General features: G+C 40.2%; 1 non-coding gene across 1 annotated transcript; it reads left to right on the top strand.

Annotated features, from left to right (window-relative positions):
* The first annotated feature begins 14,415 nt into the window (after positions 1-14,415).
* On the top strand, positions 14,416-14,534 carry LOC120606883 (5S ribosomal RNA). Its single transcript, XR_005654011.1, has one exon. It is a non-coding gene; the product is annotated as a 5S ribosomal RNA (ribosomal RNA).
* The last annotated feature ends 806 nt before the right edge of the window (positions 14,535-15,340 follow it).

Genomic DNA, 15,340 nt, shown 5'->3' with positions numbered 1-15,340 from the left:
CCTCTGAGAGCCAGAGGAGAGGCAGGAGAGACCTTAGAGTGGACGAAGGTGATGGTGGAGTAAAGCTCAGCCTGGGAGTGCGGGGGGCGGGGTGGGCAACTACAATCTCATGAATTTTTAGAAAAACCATCATCTGTTTCTACTGATGAGTAACTTTAGTTTTCAGTCCTCTAAGAACTGATTTTGAAAGAACTTTACAGAATTAAATGGTCTGTATTTCAAAAACTGTAACTTTCTTTTGATTAAAATATTTAAATAGAAGCACACTGAGGTCTTTCTTATCATAGACACCGAGGTTGGTTAGAAGAATTAGAAACGATGTCTACACCCTAAAAATAGCAATTGCTTATTTTTAAAAAGATGTGTATATATTAGACTGAATAAAGGCCCCCAACATATCCACAGGTCTTAATCCCTAGAACCTGTAAATGTCACTTGATATGCCAAAAGAGCCTTTGCTGGTGTGATTAAATTAAGAGTCTTGAGGTGGAGGTATTATACTGGATGGTCTAGGTGGGCCCTGAATGGAATCACAAGTGTCTTTATGAGGAGGAGGCAGAGGGAGATTTGATTACAGAAGAGGAAAAAGTGATTTGGTAACTGAAGCAGAGGTTGGAGTGATGCAGCCATAAGCCAAGGAATGCCGGCAGCCCCCAGAAGTTGTACGAGGCAGGGAACGGATTCTCCCCTGGAACACATCCCTGCTGACACCTTGATTTTAGGCCCATAAAAGTCATTTTAGACTTCTGGCCTCCAGAACTCCAAGAGAATAAATTTCTAATGTTTTAAGCCACTAAATTCAAGGCAATTTGTTACAACAACAATAAGAAACTAATACAATATATATGTATGTATAACTATGTGTGTGTGTCTATGTGTATTTGCACACAGCCTTATGATGGAGACTATTATTCTTAATTCCGCTACACAGGTAGGAATATTAGGAAGAAAAGAGTTTAGATATTTGGCTTCATGCCACACAGCTAGAAAAGGGTGAACCCAGGCCTCAGACCTAGAGAGTCTGGCTTTAGATTTAAATTCGCCCACACCATGCTGCCTCTCTAGGTGTTTACGAGTATTTGGGAAGGTAAGAAAAAGGGGTTGGTCAAGAAGTACAGAATCAAAGAGATTTTATTGAGAAGGAATAGAATTACGGGATGATTTACAATTGGCAGGATGGATGGGGCATTAAAGCAGCCTAAATATCTGAGAATTGAGAAGGGATTAGGTACTCCATGGTCCCTGACACTAATAACAATATGATGAATAGAGTAAAGCATCTGGGTGCTACGTTCGAGTTCAGCTCCCACCTCTAAGCAACTATGAGGCTTTGGACAAGTGACTTTACCTCTAGGAGTCTGTCTCCTCATCTGAGAAAGTGACATAATAATAGTAACCCCCTCATCACATTGAAGTGGGTTGAATGAGATTATAGATGAAAATCCTTAGATTTAAATTTGCCCACACCATGCTGAATGAGATTGAATGAGATTATATATGAAAAGAGCTAGCTGAGAGCCTGGCATATAGTAAACCCTCAGTGACATGCTGCTGTTATTAATTTTATTACTAGCACACAATACCACATAGCCATCAACAGGCATGTTGACTTTTTAATGCTAAAAATTAGTCTTGACATGTTAAGTGGAAAAGTAGATTAGAAATTAGTAAACTTGGTATATTCATGCGGAGAAAACATATCGCCAAAGGAAAGAGCTTGTTTCTTTGGGAGATGCAATTATGAGTGTTTTTCTTTTTTTCTCTTTAAAATTGTGATAAAATACACATAACATAAAATTTACCATCTTAGCCATTTTTCAGTATACAGTTCAATAGTGTTAAGTATGCTCACATCTTTTGTCTTTTTTTCATTATTGTCTACATTTTTCTACAGTGAACACAAATTGCTTTAGTTAATATACTACAACAGAACATAACATAGTTATAAAGTAGAAGAAATGGGTAATAAAAGAGATATAGAGAAAAATTAAAGATTAGGTTGGGGGAAAATATTTGTATCATGTAAAATGATCAAAAGGACAATAACCATAATCTATAAAGAAGTTTACAAATCAATTTAAAAAAGACAAAAAATTGATAGAAAAAAGATGGATAAAAGACATGAATAGTCAGAAAAAACATGAACAGATGCTTAATCTCAGTAGATATTTTTAAAAAGTTAATTTGAATGGGGTAGCCTGTTGACAAACATTTTAAAATGCTTCTAACCATTGTTGATGAAGGTTGGATTATTTTTTCTACATTAGAAAGAAAGTGCTTTGCATCCATTCAGAGGGCAATTACATTCTACCTGGCAACAAAGTTCTCTCTGCTCAGTAGTTTCACGTCTAGAAATCTGTTCTAAAGAAATACCCTTATATATGAACAGAGGGACATAAATACTAGTGGTGTACTGCAGCATTTTTTCATTGACAATCTAAAACAACCTAAAAGTAAATCAGTTGAGGATTGGTTCAATGAATTATGGTATCTCCATATTATGGAAGATGAAGTAACTGTCTAAAATATAAGAATGAAATATGGAAAATGACATGGAAAGATGCCTATGATGTTAACAAGGGAAAAACGCAAACATCAGAACAATGAGTGTAGTATGTGCCCAGCTATGTCGAAAAATAAAAATCATACAAGGACTGCTGTGTGTGAACGTGTGCGTGCGAATGTGCATTCAAAAAAGTCTATTGTGATTTACCTTAAATGTTAACGGTAGTTATCTACAGAAAAGGGAGTGGGATTTGCACAGAGCTGTGGGAGGGAAGTTTTCTGTATGACTTTATTCTCATCTAGATTATTTGGATTTTTAAAAATTTACAATGAACATATAATAATTCTACAGCACACAAAAAAAGAAACCACGAAACCTGTTGCCCAAGGGGAGTTTTATCATTTTATTATGGTCGAGCATTCGCAAATGACCTCGGAGGCCGACGCAGCCGATGCACCGTCTCCCCGAAGGGGTCAAGGGTCCACACAGACAGACTGGGCCGGACTCTTGCAGACCAATAACTATCCATCTTGGTCTCAAAGTCAGGAAGTCACTTCCACCACCTCTCCCAATAACTCATTCCAGGGCTTAATAGCCTTTCCTTGCAGGAAGTTCTTCCTCTCATCGCAGCTAAGTCCTTCCTGCTGCCCTGTCAGCTCTAATGGATGGGTCTCCTTTCCCTCCCCACCTGTTTGGCGTCAAAGGCCCAGAGCGAGGAACAGGACAGGGAGCTATCAATTTGGGGCAACTTGTCACTTCTGCTCCATGTAGTGGCAGTGCTCTTTGGACCTTGGCATGGCAGTGACCGCGACCATCTATTACAGCCAGAGACTGCCAAGGCCTCTGTGCAGCCCAAAGGGTCCCCAAGGTCCCTCCAGTCTGCCCACTGGATGCTGCGCTCTGTGTAAACTCTGCCTCCCTGGCCTCTTTCCTGTCATATTTCATGCATCCCGATGGTCACTCAGGCCAAGATTTACGGAATTCATATCCTTTCAAGCCGGGGGGAAAATGAGAAAGTCAAGATTTACTATCCCCCTAGGAAGAGCTAGGAAGACATGGACCCAGGACCTTGAGGGGCCACAGAGGTGAGTTAGAAAGACAAGCATTTATATGCTCACAGCCTCACCAAGGTGGAGCCTGGGTCTCTGCCATCACTAAGAGCAAGCACATTTCTTCCTGAGCCTTCCTCCTCTCATAGTCTCCACTCGACTGTGGGATGCTGGACTAGGGACTATAGATAACAAAAGACCAAGCAGACAGAGCTCGCGCTATCCTGAAACTTGAGCTTCCTGGAAGGAGGTAAACAGGTACTTCAGTTATTCCAATCAAGGTGAAGATGGGCCGACTTCTCACAGGACAGTGATGAAATACATGTATTTAAAAATCAGCAGAGGCTCTCCTTTGTGCCTTGCCGGTAGAAATGTTTAGGAGAGCTATTTTAACCTTTCTGGGCCTTAGTTTCCTTATCTGTAAACTGAGATTGATCACTGTACTTTGTTTGCAAGGATCGCGTGTGCATTTAAGAAAATGGAGCATGTGAAGGACTCTAGAGCCAGACTGTCCAGGTTTAATCTGCAGCACTGTGATTCACCAGCTGTGGAACCTAAGAGAGGTCACATAGCTTCTCTGTGCCTCAGATGCCACATCTGAGAAATGGGAATAATCATAAGAGTAGCACCAACCTCATAGGGCTAACGTGAGTTAATACATGCGAGGTGCTTAAAACAGTGTATGGACCATAATAAATATCACATGGGTTTGCAATTAGTAGTAACACTGTGAATATGGGTGGAGGGTATATATAGAAGTGTGAAGAGGCATTGGATAATTCTGACATCAAACTGGGGATTAGATCAGCATGGCCGAGTGGGTTAATAGCTCAGACTTATCTAGCGGTGGTGTATATAAGCATAAAAATTCATTGCAACTCATTAATTCATGTATATTTTGCTGTGAATACATTATACCTCCATGAAAAATAAAAATATGATGATAACTTTTAAATGAAAATAAGAGAGCAGGCTCTGTAGTCAGATTGTTTAGGCATGTACCTCAGATCTACAGCCAACCAACCATCTGGCCGTGGCCAAATTGTGTGCCTCTCTTTCTGAGTCTATAATATGGAAATGAAATTAGTATCTACCTCACAGAGTGGTAGGGGTTCAATGAGATCATACATGTAAAGTTCTCAAAAGAACGTCTGACAAATACCGTGCACTCGATATTATTATAATTTTACTGGCAAAATGAATGGTTGGGAGTTGGTGTCTTAAGTTTGCAACTAGCGACCAGCTCTGTCTCTTCCTAGTGGTGTGGTCTTGGGACAGTCATATCTCTTTTCTTAGCCTCATATTCCTGCATTATCACTTGCAATAATGGCTTAATTTACAGAGTTATTGCAAGACTTGGAGAAAATGTATGTAAAATTGCATCGATAGGTGCCCAGCCCATGGTAATTGATCATCATCGTCATTGCCATCACCTTCTAAACAACATCAATGGCATCATCACCGTCATCACCATCATCATCGTCTACGACAATACCTACATCCAACAACATCATCACCATCATCATCATCATCGTCATCATCGGTTCAGGAGGAAGTTAGTCTAGGTTCAAAATATGAATATACTTCATCAAGGTGGCACCAGGTACAGATATGAAAGACTAAAGAGGCAAAGCCTGAGCTGGATTGAAGGAGCCCCTCCCCCCGGCCATGCCCCTTTTCCACACAATCTGCAACCACTTCTTTGTACTTTAATCAAAAAATGACCCAAGGATGGAAAACCAAGAGGAACATGTGATCTGAACAGCCCTAGAAATAGGATGAGTTGTGCCTCATCTCCTGTCTCCTGTGTGGAAATCCACAAGATCCATTTACCCACCCAGTCAAAAGTGGAGCTGCCTTCTCCACTCTGAGAAAATTCAAGAGTCCCAGACACCTCTGCTCAGAAACTTCAGCTCACACACCTGGACCGAAACCAACTCAAGTCTCAGGATACCTGCGTCAAGTCCAAGGAGATTAGGTCTGCATGTCATTATGAGACAATAATACAATTGATATTCAAAGCCAGGGCTCAGAACTGTGCGTGGTATACAGTAGGTGCTCAATAAATATTTGCTGAATAAATAAATGGCTTCAGCTGTCACTTATTGAAGGCTTATTATGTGTCAGACAATATGATAAGTATCTTACACACATGGTGTTAAGTAAACCCCACAACCACCCCATGAGCAATGTTCTATCACTTTTCCCTGTTTCATAAATAAAGAAATTAGATCTTAGAGAGGTGAAGTCACGCGCCCATGATAACACAGCTAGAGAATGGCAGAACTGGCTTTTAACCCAAGTTGAGGCCGATTTCTAAGCTAGTGCCCTTTCAATTTGCATCACTGCCTCGCAAGTGACTTTCGCTTTGTAAGTTCACATGCTGGCCACCCGCCAACCCCACCCACCAACCCAGGACTCACTCAAGTGTCTTGACCTGAGCAGACACAGAGGACTTTCAGTAACTACCCATTGAATGAATGAACAAATGTCCCAGACCATCTGCTGAAGTCTCCCTGGGAACATACATCTTTTTCAACTTTCTACCGAGTTGAAGCGGCTTTCCTCCTGACTCCCTGGGGCCTCTTAAAACTTCGAAAGGATGTAGCAGTCCTCAAGCTAGTCTCTGTCCCAGAGCCAACAATCGATGGAGGGTTAACATCCAGAAGTTACAGGACACTGCGATTCTCTTTCCTATTAGCTTAGAGCCCCAGGTTCCCTAATGTTTTCTTGACATGACCCCAAAACAAAGCCATTTCATGGTCGTGGTCTCCATTTTCACACCTGGAAAGGAGAATTGGAACACCTGCCCTGTCTCCTTCACAGGGTTATGCAAGGCTGAAATGGGGAAGTTGGCTAAGAGCATAAGCCTGGTATCAGAGGACCACCGTTCAAATCCCAACTCTGACCCTGACCTGCCTCGACGCCTTGAGCAAGAGAATCTTTCCCGTCTCAATTTACTCGTCTCAATGAGGCAAATATCAAGATGTCAATATGTATAGTTACTAATACTTGCCATTAATAGGCCATTGTGACTACTCAGGACACTGTCAGGAATATATTAAGTACTAAATAAATAAATTAAATAAAACTTCGTCGATTTAAAAATGACTTTTGTTTTATTCAAGAAAATAGGAGATTTGTCACCTTAACTGTAGACATTGATTGTAAAACACATCTTGGTTGCAGAAACAATAGATTATGAAAAGTCATATGCCTCGGCATTCTGGATAGAGGATATGATTATTATCACAACAAATGCGAATGGACTTTGTCAACTATAAAAAAAACATAGAGGGCGAAGAAAGTACAATAGGAAAGCACCCCTTATCATAACCTTTGATGGGTCATGAAACAAAGACCCAGAGAAGTCAGTCGTCTGCCTTAGGTCACACAGCAAGTGACTTTCGGCTCTAGTTTTTATTTTATTTTGTGACTTTATTTAATTTTCGTTGTGTTTTGTTTTACTTTGCTTCCCTTCGCTTGATTTTATTTTATGTTATCTTTTATTTCATTTTTCCTCTATTCCTGCTTCTGTAGTTGGGTCTTGGTAAAAGCCCCTGGTTATAGAGGGATTGTCACACCTTCTGTTATTACCTGGGACAGGTTTGACCTACTGGTCCACTTTCCTGTGTGTGTGTGCCAACACTAAACAATTAGAGGTGGCTGCTTTAGAGAACTCCATCGAAAAGGATTCTGAACTCATACCTGAAGTTAGTAGAAAAGGCAGTCATTATCAGCTAGTGACGTCTGCCACGGGTGATAAATGGGAGAGTGACATCAAGTGCTCCAAGTGCAGTGTCTGAAGTAGGCATCTGAGAAGCATAGAGAAGCAGAGCTCAAAAGAGTGGGAAAGGCCCATTGGAGATCGCCTGGCCCATCCCCTTCATGTGACTGTGAGAAGGAGAGGCAGAGTATAAGCCCCTTGAGGAAATACAGAGAGATGGGTCCAGAAGGAGGTAGGCATCTTTTCTGCTATACTGTGACTGACTCACAAAAAGGATCACCAATCACAGGTGCCGGCCCATTTGGAGCTGTTGCATCTGGTCACCCAGGAAAGCCAGGGAGCCTTGATGGTCCCTGCTTCCCGATGTGGTCATGTCAACCTCTCTAACCAGTGTGGCCACAAGCAGCTTCCCTTGGGGACAATAAAGGCTTTCGCCTGAGCCAGAGGCTCTCAAAGGGAATCGCTTCCCTTCGCCCATCTTCCAAGGTTTGGCTGTGTTTACTCAGTTCGCCAAGTGGCTTCCTGTTTCGAAGAGGAATACGCTTTTTAAAGGGTTATAAACATGATTCAAAAGGCTTTTTGGACATCACGTAGCTCATTAAAAAAGGAACATTTAGACAATTTCGGCGTAAGTGAATGAAAAACATACGGCGTATGCCCCCTGCTCTCCCGTTACACCAAAAAGTCCTGGCACAGACAGGGGAGCAGAAGTGGCAAGGAGTTTGGGATTCACTGTATCTGGACTTGAGAGTCCAAAGCTCAGAAATGTAGCTTTTATTGCAAGCCAGAGCATATTTGAGTAAAGTGGTTGCCTTGTATTAAACCAGTTTAAAAAAAAAAAATTAAGGGAAAATATTTCCTTAGGCATTTTTAAAAGTTTGTTCTGTCTTGCTGACTTCACCTCTGTCACAGGTTCCAATGCACTCCTCTAAAGCAGAGTGTCTCAATCTCGGCACTGGTGACATTTAGGCCAAGTGATTCCTTGTGTCGGGGACTGTCCTGTGCACTGTAGGATGTTGAGTAGCATCCCTGGCCTCCACCCACTAGATGCCAGCACTGCCCTCCTCCCGTTGGAAATCACTTTTATAGAGTCACAATTCATTTATCTAGAGTGTTCTCCAGTCAATAATATTAGCATGAGAACGGGAATAGGTAAATAGATGTGCTTTAGGGAAAGAAAACAAAATCAAATTCTAATAGGAAAATAAAACACTCGTTTCTGTATTTCCATGAAAGATGTATGCAAATCATTATTCGTGATATTACATCCTTCTCACTAGAGTTATGTTTAGAGGCCACTGAGCCAATCCACATGAATGTCTGAAACACAACCAGGAGCCTGAGGTTGGCTAACCTACTTTCGTGCAGTCGAAAGAACAGAGGTGAAGACCAGGCATTGCACGTCTTCACTTGAACCTCACCCTGAGCCCAACTGTCTTATGTTTATTCAAAAATTTAATCAGCTTGACGAACCACTGAGAGCAAAAGCAACACATTTGCGGGTGTGTGTGCATGCATGTGTGTGTGTGTATGTGTGTGTGTGTTTGAAGGAGAGGAGATCGGATGACTAATCATCCTGGTTAGCCTGAGACTATCTGATTTTAGCACTGAAAATCCCACGTATCACGAAATCCCTCCGACTCTAGCACGCCCCAACAGTTGGTTGTCCTAGTGGGAGAGCAAAGGAGCTTTTAGAGGCTGCCTGTACATACTGCTGTCAAAGGTGGCTCTTAACAAAGGAAAGAAAGAGCGTGAACTCCAACAATCCCTCACGAAGACACCCAAAGCTGAACCGTCCAGGGCCACAGAGCATAAGAGATGCAGCCTTACATATCTGGACTGCAGGCATCCCGGAGTTCATTTCAACATCACACAGCAGCTGAGGTCCCAAAGGGCCCCTCCGCACACCATATATAGCAAGTCTTGGGAGTGATGTCAATGAAAATGATGGAGCAGGTAATTCCAAGGACCTGTCACTCTACAAAAACATTGAAAAGCAAGCAAAAACTGGTAGAATCACACGGGGTGTTTTCAGCGCCTACTTATTTTTTAATCACAATAGTATTATTAACATATAATTAATATATAATTATGTATTATAATTACATTATGGAATTACATAATTATAACATATAATTAATAATACTAATAATATTAATCACAGCATCCTTTTATTGAGTGCTTGTCACATGCCTCTGAGCACGGAGTTAGACATATTGCCTATACCATATCGGTGAGTCCTCTCAAAAAGTTGAAAGTAAGCTCGTTTGACCGATGAGGAAACTGATGTCAGAGAGGCAATTTCAAACCAAGTTTCAACCTTTATCTTCTAAGGAGAAAATAAAATATTCCATCAGGTACTGCAAGTGAATGCATTGCGTTACTGTCCAGAACTTCGCAAAATCCCAAGCAGTTAGGAAATAACTTAGTTACTTCTTCAATCAGGTAGGCATGAGTCTGGGTCCTGGTTTGGTACTTACTAATTTAGAAAAGTTTACTTAATCTTTCCCGGCTTCAGTTTCTTCTTCCGTAGGTTGGGAAATGCATGGGAACCCAGTACGGTGCAGTGATGGGTTCTGTACCCAGACTGCCTGGGTTGAAATTTAAGCCAAGACACTCCCTGTGTAACTTACTTATGTGTTGTCAGGCCCCCTTATGCCTCAGTTTCTTCATCTAAAAAATATGGATACCAATAGTTTTTACTTCCTAGAACTGCTGTAATAAATGCATTAACACATGCACACTTTTCAGAAGAGAGCCTGACATGTAGTGAGCAATGTTACTATAATTATTTCTGCTATTGCTTAGCCAGTGGTCCTACTAGGCTGATTCAAAGAGAAAATGCCTATAAAATTTTAGTATAGTATCTGACACGTAATAAATTTTCATTAAGTTAGCTGTAATCATTTGTTTAGTCAACATGTACAGACAACCACTGTGTGCCAGATGTTATGGTAGGTGACGGTATATGAGAACACTAAGATATCATCATTATTCTATGGAGCCCACAAACCTCGGTATGCTTTAAATCTTCAGAACACCTTGACCAGTAGGCATTGCAATCTGTCATCAAATGCCATTTGCAGGCAGAAACATCCTTTGTCCTGGAGCTTCACTGTCTAATATGGTAGCTCCTAGCCACATCTGACTATTACAATTAAAAATAATAAAACGTTAAAAATTAAAATTTAGCTCCTCAGTTGCACTAGCCATGTTTACTACATTGGACAGTTCAGTTATGGGACATTTCCAGCGCGGTAGAAAGTTCCATTGGACACAGCATCGCCCAGAAATGTTACGCCAGGTTTCCGACGTTAGGTGGATAATTTCGTGGCTCTTCTCATCTGATGACCTTCCGCTCTCTTGGTAAACAATGCCTGTGTAATTATCAATGTGGTGCGTATCATGCCCAAAAGAACTGAGATGACAAACTGAGCTTATCCGTAGCAGTTTCAAACAAGCATGGCACAGATCCCGAGTTGATTTATCTTGATGTTTGGTTGAATTCCTCACATTTTGGGTCTCTTTAGTAACCTTTTCACCCCGTTCTTTTTTAAGGTGGCTGGCTGGCTGTTATAATTCATCATGAACGCATCTCACTCTAGGCCTGGCTCCCCTGACAGAAAGAACAGCCGGTCTTCAAGAGGTCAAAGACATTTTTCTCCCTTCGTCTTTCTCAGTTTCCAGCATAGATTTGTCACTCTGAGAAAGCATGAATTCTGGATTTGATGTACTTTAATTGATTTCACCCTCGACAAGTCAGACTGTCCATCAGCTCGCTCTTTGAGCTCCTCTGAACTTTGCTTAAGGCTAAGGTTTTCTTCTGTCCCTGGACACAAGCTGTCACCAAGCAATTTACTCCCCTCTCCAGCCTCCAGGAGCCATCTCATTTTCATTCCTGTAACTCTCCCAAGGGAAGAGGAAGCGATGTGGGATATCACAGGGGAGAGAGGGTAGATAAAGGAAAATTAGGACAGGATAAAAGAAAGGATGTATGAGAAATCCTTATAAGTTGTCTCATCCTCTGGTGAATTTGTCTGACTGCTTTTGTCTGAAATGTTAATGGGGTGAGATTAGGGGAAGAATGGGAAGAATGGGGTGAGATCAGGGGATGGATGGGTGGGTGGGTGGATGGATGGATAGATGGATGGATGTATGGATGGATGGATGGATGGACAGATGCACAAAAAGACAGATGGGTGAAAGCATGCTTTGATAAATTGATGGCCGGGAAGACAGAAAGACACACAGAATGTATGAATAAGTGAAGGAATACCAGGCACAATCACTAATAATTTGACTCTTCCAATAGAACTTACATTGTGGATTATCTTGCATTTGCTCCAAAGTGATACATGCTTGAAAGATGAAAAAACCTACACAGTGTCTGTAACCAAAGAGCTCACACTCAAAAGGGAAGAAGGGCATATTACAATGAGAGATCATAAGGCAGTTTATATTAAGGACATGTATGATATTGTAAAAATAAAGAAAGGCGATTTTCAGAGACATCTCATTGATATCCAATAAATTATCAGTATGAATGTCAAAGTAATTTCTGGGAGCAAAAATACAAAGAGCCTATTCAGGACTTTCCCTAGGTTAAGTTACAAAGCAGAATATATGGGTGCCCCCTCTGTATCCCCCTTATCCATGTGAAGAGTGTTCATGTTGACCTATCTCTCCTTTCATGATAAAACATTAAGGTATAAGGAACGGGTTAAATACATTACTTCCCCCAGGCATTTATATATTTTGAAAGATTTCCTTGACTAAGATTCCTCCTGGTAGAGGACTTAGGGCATTAACAAAAGAACTATTTGGAAGACCAGAATTATACACTTAGTTTAGTTCAGTGTGATTCTAGCAAACTAAAACAACCAACTCCCTGGAAGTAGATAATGATTTTCTGGATGATGTCTAGGGATAAGGTTGACAAAGCCAAGTCAATGTGGAAGGATTCCATGGTTAGTGACATAGAGTGGCTACTTCAGCACAAACCTCCAAATAGGCCAACATGTTTTCTCACCAACAAAGCCTCGTATGCAGTCCTTGGTATGGATTACGATGGAAAGAATGTCCATCACCTCGCCCCTGAAGCTTGGAGAAGACAGTCCTACAATCTGGGTGCTGTCCATGGTTCTAGATGAATTCAGGTGTGTCGTAGATTTCTTAGTGAGGAATGCAAAATGTACCAAGGGCGACAGTGATTTCTTGCACAAAGTTCTTCTACAGGAACAATTTTAGATTGGCTACCAAAAGTTCCATAAGGTATGATGACTTTGAGTACAAAGCCAAACTTATTAAAGAGAGATATAAGACTTGATTTAATCCTGAGTTTGAATCCCAACATTATCCCTTCCCCATGCCTTAGCTTTCTGTTTTGTCCAATCCTACTTCACATGGTTATTGTAAGAATGAATTTAAATAGTTAAACTGAAGCATAGCAGATAAGACTGGAGACCGTGCAACAGTCTGCATGGCTTGGAATTTTGACTGCTGCATTCAACTTTGTGGCTTTAGGAAATCTACTTCATCCTTCTGTGTGTCACTTTCTTCAACAATAAATGGGGATATGATAATAATAATACATACTTCGTAGATTTATTAAATGGGAATGAAATAAATTAGCTCTTGTAGAGCAATACTTAGCGCAACCTAAACACTCATTAAATGTCTGTTGTTTGCTGTTAGTAGATCATTTCCACGTCACAGGTGATCATGTGTCTGGATGTTTTGCTAAGGAGATTGGGCTTTATCAACAGTGTTTATTCTTTCATTCATTCATTCACTCAATTCAGAAAATGTGTACCAAAGATTCTCTCCTGTTCCTAACCTCCTCTAAAAGCAATTACAGAGTCAAACATTTATACGGTAGGACTGCTTGATGAATACTTACTAAAGATTGGCCTTGGTTAACTTTAAGGATCCTCCCAATTTTAATTCAATGAATTGAATTGAACTGAACTGAACTGAATATGCTAAATACATCAATAAAAACATCTTTAAGCAGTTCTGCGGATATTTTTCTTCTCTTTTTGTTTTATCTATTCTTGGTATTTCTTATGGGTCACATCTCTAGTGGAATCTTGAGAATTTTAAAACTATATAGCACATTAAGTATAAGCTGAGTTTCCTCTCTCTGGGCCTGAAACACAAAACACGTGTGGCGTGTACATTCAGTAAAGAAGTAAATGAAGGATTCAAAATTATTTCTTCGTTCCTGTATCTATTTCTGTTTTTCCAATTTATTTGCTTTGGCCTCACAAAGCAGCCCTACTTTCCATAGGGACAAAGGTTTAGAACTGCAAGAATGAATAGCTCTGGCTAATAGATGGGTCCAAAGTCTGTCTGTCCATTAGCATCTCTGTATGTCTGTCTTTGCTGCAAAAGGGACCTACTTTAACTCATGCTTTTTGTCTTTTTTCTGTAAAAAGTTTCTACATTTTTGGAGAAAGAGTCTAGCTGGACATTTTCATATCCTTTCTTGTTTAAAAAGAGAAAAACATCCTACTCACTCAACTTGAAGAGAAGTGTCTTTTAGCAAGATCCAGTGAGCCTGTCTCCTGTACCACAATGAGGCATTTGCTGTGTAAGTTCCCCCATTTGCTGAGTCTGCAAGGTGCTGGCATGGAAGTCACAGTCCAGGAACTGGTGGCAGTTTTTAATGTGTCTTGATGTTGGGCTGCCTAGATATTTTTTAAAGCAGATTTATGCTGCATTTTAAAAATCCATTATGCTACATTATAGTCTTATTGTCAATCCAGATAATGTTGATCAATTTCAGTCTTCCAAAATCTGCATTTATAATTGTGCCATGTAATCAAAATTATTTATGTATGTCTCTGTCCAGACATTTATAAAATTATAAATTGGAATTATTTATATGTATCACAAGATACTTGGTTATTTCGAATGCCTGATTTATATCACCATACATTGTCATATTTTTTTTCTTCCTATTTCATAAGTCCTTGCTGGTGACTTTACCTTTCGCTATAGAAAATACCTTTCAGACAACTCAAAATTAGCATTTACACAGGTTATTTAAAAATAACACCTCTTCTTTGGTATGTTCACAAACTGTAGTGTTTGCTTATTGCAGAAAATTTGGCATTTAAAAGAATAGACTAGTATACGGTCATGCCACCCTGAACGAGCCCGATCCCATCTGATCTCGGGAGCTAAGCAGGGTCGGGCCTGGTTAGTACTTGGATGGGAGACCACCTAGGAAGACCAGGTGTTGTAGGCGTAAGAAATAAAATAAAAATAAGGGGTTGCAATCTGTGAGGTCGACGAAGGGTTGCCTCGCCTATTAAAAAAAAGAATAAAGAAAAAAATTAAAATCAACCCTAATTATATCTTTTACCACTATCATTTTGGTCTATTTTATCCTGATCCATATGTGCATATATGTTTTGCGTGCGTGTGTGTGTGGGTTATATGTTCACTAGTTAAGATTATGCAACCTTTGCACTTATATATCCTGCATTTTCCATGCAATTTATATTACGTGCATTTCCTACTGTCAAATATTTTTCTAAAACATGAAACTTTCAATGGCTACAAACAACTTATCTTGTAAATACGTCATAATTAACTTAATTGTTCTTATTTGGTTGGACACATAGGTAATTTCCAATTGTTTGCCGGTGTGAATAAAGCTATGCTGGACACGTTTATGCTCTAAATCACTTCCACTTCTCTAATTGGTTCCTTAAATTTAAGTCCTACCAGTAAACTTTGTGGGTCAAACATTTTAAGACATTTGATACATATCGTATTTGACTAATTCCTGCAGCATCTTTATACTAAAAATTATTTACTACCCTGTAAATAGTTGATTGAATATCAGCCCAAATTCGTCATCTTTTTCTTTATCCATGCCCTTTGTCATCTAATGCTGTAATCAGATGAACACAAAGCTAATTGGACTTCCACATCCACCAACTTTAAGTTCAACCATATGATTTATTTCAACGAGTAGGATATCAATGCATGGGACACAAACAGGGGTTTGAGATGTGCTTACTTAGTATAGCTTGTTTTCTTCTGCCT

This window comes from Pteropus medius, unplaced genomic scaffold (assembly GCF_902729225.1).
Source record: "Pteropus medius unplaced genomic scaffold, Ma_sr-lr_union100, whole genome shotgun sequence".
NCBI classification, from domain to species: Eukaryota; Metazoa; Chordata; class Mammalia; order Chiroptera; family Pteropodidae; genus Pteropus; species Pteropus medius.
The sequence above is the reverse complement of the archived record's forward strand: the minus strand, read 5'-3'. Positions and strand labels throughout refer to the sequence as shown.